Genomic DNA, 8392 nt, shown 5'->3' on the forward strand with positions numbered 1-8392 from the left:
ACATTACCATTCTTCATTAGTCGATGGATTATTACGTAACTTCTTTTCAATATCTGAAATTGATAAATAATTCATGACAGGCTAACACTTCATTTTTTTCATTGTTCAACACTATTCTATTTTATTATAGGCTACTATTTTTAACGAGTAAATTAACTATAAATACGACTGTATAGCTTAAGTAAATAAAGTCTTCTTAAAGAAAATCCTCTTTATTGAACTGTCTATATTCTTCAGAAATCTATAACATTATTTAGTTAATACATTGGGTCTTGATGATAGATTCTGAATGTCGCTACATAGAAGATGCTATATCAGTCTAGCGTTATGTAACAATGCTTTGTAATGGCTTATAAGTAAAGGGCTTACTATAAGACCTGAATATCTTGAGTTTGATGGTTGAGGAAATTGTGCGGTTTACACTACTGGGAAGACCTATACTAAAATTAAATCCATATCTACTACTCTTTGTTCACCAATGGTTCATCAGTGGACTTTAATCAATGAAAAGAATCATATTTACAACTTTATACATTCATTCTAAAACACACATAGAATTATTACTTGTGAACGTTATTCATGAACGCTATTAATTCATCTGTTGATTTAAGTTAGAAATTTCATTGTGATTTTATTTTGTAGTACCGATCTACAACATGAATTACATATATAGGGGACGCAATGAGTGCATCAAATTTATTTTAAGTATGAGTTCCAGTGAATTTGATGGGATACTGTCTTACAATTTGTTGTTGATTACATCCCAGTCACCAGGTTATTTCCAGACAAAATATCTCCTTCATATAACATTATCAACTAACTCAGATCTAACTGTTTATTCATTCTTATAAAAGTAAGTTAGGTCAAAATATCAATATTTAGTTCATTCTTTTTACAAAAGATAAGAAAGGCGAGACTATAATTTATGGACGAACTAATTAGATAACAGGTTTTGGATTTTGGCGCGAAATCCATTCATCTATTTGGCAAAATAGAGTTTTGGCATTTTAGCTGATGTCAGTTCGTCATGAAAAACCTAAATCTAATACCTAATCCTAACTATCATCTGTAAATGATAATCTTAATTCCTTCACTTAGCCCTAGTAAGTAGGTAAACACTCTCAAGGTCACTTTAGCATCGCTCTAAGGTCGTTCATACATTAGAGTCTCACAGAGAAGAAATTTATTTCAGTGTTCAACAACATGAAAAAGGAAAAAAAAACTGTCTATGCATTTTATGAATAATAGTTAATTATCAACCGATTAATGTTAGTTAGTCTACACAGGGTAAAAAGAAGTAAACAATCGTATTTCGCTCAAGATAAGTAAAGTAATTGTTACAACTTAATTAAATATCCATCACTGTCAAAATGAAAATAGATTACCATAAGCGCCATACAAAATTATTTGTTCAAATAAAATGATGATAAATGAATATTGAAAAAAATTTAGGAGAAAAAAAGAAAACAGTAACACTAATGATAAAAACATATGGTACATTATTATAAGAAGATAATAAATTGAACATTGATCTAACAATCTTAATTTTCCAGAAGAATGATCTTTTATTTTTAAGATTTACAAACTTAAAAATATATCACTGAACGTGCAATAAATGTATCGAAGTTTTATTCAATTCATTAAGTAAGAAGTTAGATCAAATATTTACTGATAATTACTAGAAGGGGGTCTTGTGGAGATTTTAGTGATTTTATATAGTTGAAATCATGAATCAGTTGAAACTAGACCACCATGGAAAACCTGGAAGCACTGGACGGCCGTTTCGTCCTATTTTGGGACTCCTCACCAGTGTGCATCCACGACCCCGCCTCGCTAGTTTCGAACCCAGGACCTATCAGTTTCTCGTGCGAGCGCTGAACCACTAGACCACTGAGCTGGCATCCAACGGTGTTAATGTCTAACTTCAACAGATCCACGAAATTGAGCGACACATCCACATTTAATGATGTTCATTTATTAATTATTTAAAAAAAATACTAATCACTATGATTGGTTATAATAGTGAAATCAATTATTAATGATACTTGTTATTCATATTTATTTCAATCATCACTATTGATTATTTTTTGTATATGTTATTCAACAACAAACTTCCTGTTATTAATTCAATAATTTAAATTAGATCAGTATAAAATGGTTGTTTTTATTAATCGATCAGTTTTCTAACATTTTAAACCTTGGATATTACTCATATTGTGTAACCTTGGTAATTTATTTACTTTATATTATATAAATACATATGCTGTTTTTATTTTTTTTTCGTGTGTATATTTGTTTATTAAGGTGAAATAATAATTGAAAATTCTATAAATTAGGTATTACAGTTCGTAAACATGCGATCTGACTAGAAATCCAGGTCTTTTTTTGTTTCAATTATCACGACATAATACGTATAGATCATTTAAGTGAGAATCTAGTTGTCCAGATTTTTTTAATTTTAGCTAATTTATGGTCCAGTGAAATTCTTATTCAATGTTATTGATGACTTAATGTTTCATTACTGACTTAATTAAATTGAAATAGTATAGCTTCTCAAGTAAATTTTCAAGAAATATATTTTAGGTTTGTGAAATTTGCATATCCTAAAATTGATGTTGTTTATAGATTGTGGGTGTGTATGATGGTACAATATTAGTTAAGCGACTCGTCAGTTCCTGTCGTAACATGATCAATTATTATCTTCAATGTGAAAATGTTTCGCAAACTACTAATGTGGATACAATGAGTTTACTAGCATTTGTAGATGTTTTAATGATATAGATGTAAATGACTCATTGTACTTAGATGTTAGGTGGTTGTTAGGTGGTTGGAGGTAGCTGGTAAAAATATATTAAACCAGGTTTCATGTTTGTTGGCACTTGTCACCAAGGTGTACCTGTAATCTTGAAGGAACTGACGCTCTCTATAGGAATAGACCCTTATCGCCCAGATTCACAGTCTGAGACGTTGCCAATAAGCTATTCGAGCTACAGTTGACCTCCCGTAAGAGTGAGTTATTGACATTGACTGACCAATCACTGAATGATAACCAAAATCATGTTCGTCTTACTGTTGGAATTCTATCAATCAAATTGTAATATGACTCAATGGTTTAAGTGACTTGATATTCCTTACACTGTACTTAAATGTTAGGTGGTTTTCATAAATCATGACGTTAAGTATGAGGTGATTTGTATTGGTGTAGAGACAACAAAAGTGGAACGAATGTTAAGTCTATTGCTATTATGTAAATAAAGGAAGAAAACAGTAAATAAATAGGATTAATTTCATTTAGTTTATAAGTATAAATTCATCTTTCGTATTTAGAAAAAATAAACAACCATTGTGTTTTACTTTAAACCAGACTGTTATCATCCATATGTTTTACTAAGATGAAAGTTGTTAAATATTAATAAATTCCCTGGAGTTCTAGTGAAAACCCGTGACCAGTGGAGTTCGACCATGTGTGGTGTGAGGCTGTTTCTCACTGAAGATAATAAAGGACTTTCGTGCACTATCGTGGATTGGTTTGAGTTAGACATTAACACTGTTGGATATCGGATCAGTGGTCTAGATGTTAAGCGTTGTCTCGCTAGACCGAAGGTCCCAGGTTCGGATCCCACATGCGGGATCGTTCATGCGCACTTTTGAGGAGTACCATACTAGGACGAGACGGCGGTCTAATGCCTCTAGATTTCCAATGGTGATCTAATATTGATCTGTTGTTAAATAACTAGGATCTTTTATAAGACAGTAAATTATAAACAATCTAGTTGTTTTTGTAATAAATGATACATGTTTGTTTTCTTGTATTTTTTTTTAAATCAATGCCTAGATTTACATTACAAAAGATGCCAAGTCAGTAGCCAGAATATTAAGTTGTCTTAGCAAAACCTAAGGTTTATAGGTTTCATTTCAGACTGAGATCATGAATGCCTAATCCTGAAAAGTCCCATACTGCAACAAAACACCTGTCCATTACTTTGTAATTTCCACCGGTTTTCGGACACAAATCAGTTAGTGATGTAGAACTACAAAATGATATTTATGGATTGAAGAAAGTTCAACAGGTAGAAATTCTGAGCTATGACTGTTACTTTTTAGATAATATAAAATAAAGTTCTTGATTTAAACAATACATTCCCACATAATGAGTCACGAATTTGAACTCGGATTTATTCCTATTCAAATAGTACTTCGGCCTCCTCAATTGCGATTTAAACAAACATTATAAGTGAATGATGAACATAATTTATAGAATATTATACAAACTTTTATTTTTAGGTAAACTGGATTTAACATTTTAATGTTTAAAGTTCATATCTGTGACTTTGATAGTCAGCTTCCATTAAAAGTTAACATCAGTCATGTAACAGTTGATGCTGAGTTACGTAAGAATCATTGATTACATAAAAACTTTTAACTTCTGATTTTCAATAAAACCAATAATAAATGACTAGTTACATGAGCTCGTTAATTCAATAATTCAATGGTTTATACGTAATAGAAGCGTGAATACATTATTATGTTTACTTTCAAGCACAGAACATGAAAAGATTTTAAATGCTCCAAATACAGCGAAATACTTTTTATTGGAATTTTATTAACTTCTAGATTAAAGAGTGTTAAATAGAAAAAAAAGTTATTTGGTTTTATTGTATACCTAAAATGCAACCGTCATTTTTTGGTAAGAATCTAAACGAATACAGTGTCTTGTAAAGTTGACCAAGTCAGAAGTAAGATGGTGCTTCTAGATAACATTAGTTGAGAATCACTTGATTAAGACTCATTTTTTTTTCTTAAATTATCTTACTTTTCTTGTAATCTGAAGATCCTGAAATCGATCTTTCATGAGGATATGGTTGGGGATTACTAAAAAGTCTTAGGCAAAGATTAAATTCATGGTCTCAAAGTTCCTGCATTTTTAATTGGTTACTTTTTAGTTGAAATTAGTCCATAATGAAAATTATCTACCACAGATCAATAAATGTTGTATCATTTGTTTATTTGTTTATAATACATTACGTTTCTTATCTGGCCTGCGGTAATCCCTAATTATGGACATTTAGGATATTCTCCTAATGTGGAACTGGATCTAAATGAACTCGATAGACTGTATAAAATACTTTGACAATTATCCTTCATCAGACTATGAGTGAAATTCAGGAGATCAGGAATAGATTGATTTTTAAGAAGACAAATTTGAAGTAAAACAACTCTGTATATATGGTAAACTTTGATATACAAAATAAAGTCAACTCACTATAAGTGAAGAACAATCAATCAAATAAAAGGGAAGATCATTAAGGAAACATAATTTGGAAAAATGTTATCACGTTAGAACTACTATTTCTTGACAAAAACGAGATAATTAGACGTTTTCCTAGAATATTACTTCTATTTCCCCCTTTTTTTTAATCATATCATGTTGGATAAATGAAAGAAGCGAAAAGAAGATACCACAAATAGAAAAGAAAACAAAACTGATAAGTTTATATTGGTGAAGTTTGTACATCCAATTAGTTCATCATAAAAGATTAGTTTAGTCGTGTATTCTCATAGTACTGAGAATCAAAATTCACTATTGGGAGACTTTATGTTTGAAGCTTGTACATCCATTTAGTCAGTTAGCCAGACAAGGGCTCGTTCGCACACATTGACACATACAGAAACAATGCATAAGATAAATCGGATCTGTCAAAAATAAATTACAAATAGAAAAGTAATTAAGTGTAAACATATTTTCTTTATTTTACTCGTACAAATGTTTTGTTTTCCAAAAAGGTGGGTATGTAAGTACACACACTTAATCCGTGTATACTTTATGTAATTAATAATAATATGATGCTTTTTTCTCTCTAAAGAACAAAAGGTGCATGCATGTATGTAGACAACTTATTTTGTTTTTAATGATCAGATCAATTAATTAAAAAATAAATGAGAACCAATTTGTTTGTTTATTTGGAAATTTTTATGAAAACATAAAAACAAACCAATCTAATACAACACACCTGAAGATTAATTATTTATTTTCCTATCATTTTCCCATCATACATATACAGAGAATACGTAATTATTACATCAAGTCAATATAGTAGTAATTATAATTAAAATATTGACAATACAATGTTTAACAACCGTTACAAATGAATTAATACAATGTGTTTAGTTTAAATTATCTATTCTATTTAGTGCTGTTATTTTTTTTCATTATGTCCGATCATCTGTGAACTATAAACTCATCTTTGTCATCAACGTCATTATTAGTACCATCATAGTTATTATCAATATTATTTAATAAAAGCTTGTTACGAATGTCAACCCGAATGTAACCTAGTTTAAGAACAGTTTCCTGTTGACTACCTCTAACGGTCTGACATTCCCAGTCAGTGAACATGTCGAATCCCTTTGATTTGTGGTCACAATACTATAGAACTCAATTTATAATAATGTCTAGACAAACATGATATTACTCACCATTAAGAGATCAATTAATTATCATAGTTGGTATACTCATAGAATTGACGCTGAATTAACATTATTGTTAATTTCCAGGACATTTTCTGTCATAGACTGATAGTAGCCCGATTCCAGTTTCATTAATTCATGTATAACACATATGATTAGAAAGTAGAGTCAATTATTTGTACCTCTTAAAAATTTTCACCAAACTTCTTTCGCGCAAACCAATGAAGAATTATTCATCGCTTTCTTTTTTTCTGTGCTGACACTAATTTGTCGTGCAAAAAATGTCATCAAGTCAATCAGTTTAGGAATGATTTAATTGAAATATATAAATTATCCGCAAAGATTCATATCCTATGATGAAAAAGTCGATCATCGACCCTACGAAGATAAAGTTGAAGTTTCAAGATCATATTTACAGACTTTAACTCCTTTTATTCTGACCTCAAATAAATTTGACAGTGATTTTGATATGTGATAAATGTTCAGGGACTTTGTAAAGTTTGCAAAGTTATATGTCTAACTGACGTTAACTTAGAGTACAATTACAAAAGTACACTTATACATCTAGAATACTAATTGTTTAACAAAGATTTCTTGTTTTCGAAATCACCTTCAAAAAAGTTACTTAATATTCAAACAAAGAAAATGTCTTTTTAGTATTTTTTTTTCTTCAAACAATAATAGTTATTCAGGAAAGTTCATTTTAATGATGATAATATTATGGTGGATTGTTTGTTCACAATCGATGAATTGACTTAGAGCATTGTGTTATAAATTGTTACTTATATTATATTATATTTTTAAAGTTGCCAATGTACACGTTTTAGGTAAATAATAATCACTCGTGAACTGCAAACAGTTTTACTCACATTTTCTATTCTGTGTATTCTCAATCTGTCTATCTATTTATTTTTCTATTTGTAAGTATTTACCTTTGTGGGTGTGTCTATATATATCAATGGGGAGGAGAGAAGAAAAGCAGATAGTTATGAAGGTCAATGACATACTGCATTGTGAAAAATCCCTTATTATGATAGTAGGCAAACAAAACAAGATAAAATAAAACAGTAATCTAACTCAATCGGTTTTTTTTGTTACTAGGCTATGAATATGGTTATATATCACTATCCGACATGTGTTGTTCATAGTAAAAACTGTAAATAATCACAAAACTAAGAGAAAAAAATAAGACAGAACTAATGAGAATAAGAAAATATCAAGGAAAGAATAATAGTCAAAAACAAATAAATAATTTTTTGTGATTGTTTATATAATAAATTATCTTAGTTACTACATACTAAATATTGGTGAGGCTTATCTTGTAAAGATGAGAGGATAAATGGAGTAAAGAATCTAGATATCATTTTTAATTTTCCCATTTTATTATAATGTGTAACACTTAATCATTTCTAATTAATTTTTACAACTAGTATGATTTTAAATTTTAATTCGAGACTAACAAAAGTATAAGTGGATTAGACCAGAAAATAAATAGAATAATAATTTAATTGAGTGGTGTGTGGAGATTGTTTAAAGTTGGTTTTCATCAATGATTGATTTCAACTAAGAATCCAATGAAAACTATTGAACACTAGACAACTTGTACTAGTAAGTATGAACCTGAAGATCCTGGATTCATTCTATCATGGACTTGTAGGAGCATACTACTTTAAAGTCCAATACTAGAACTAAGAAGTTATCTAATACTCCCTGATACTCAATACGTTTCGTAGTTGATATTAATCCTTGAAGAAAGTCAACATGAGCTTGTGAATTGTACAAAAACGTATAGAGTAACGTTTTTCAGGTATTCAGGAATAACACAATGACTCGTCAGTATGATTTGAGTATGTTAGTGTGCTATCGTTACTTACTGACTTGATCACTCCTGTGATCACTTGTGAAGCAAAGGACGTCAACCAAG

This window comes from Schistosoma mansoni, chromosome 3 (genome assembly GCF_000237925.1).
Source record: "Schistosoma mansoni strain Puerto Rico chromosome 3, complete genome".
Classification (NCBI taxonomy): domain Eukaryota; kingdom Metazoa; phylum Platyhelminthes; class Trematoda; order Strigeidida; family Schistosomatidae; genus Schistosoma; species Schistosoma mansoni.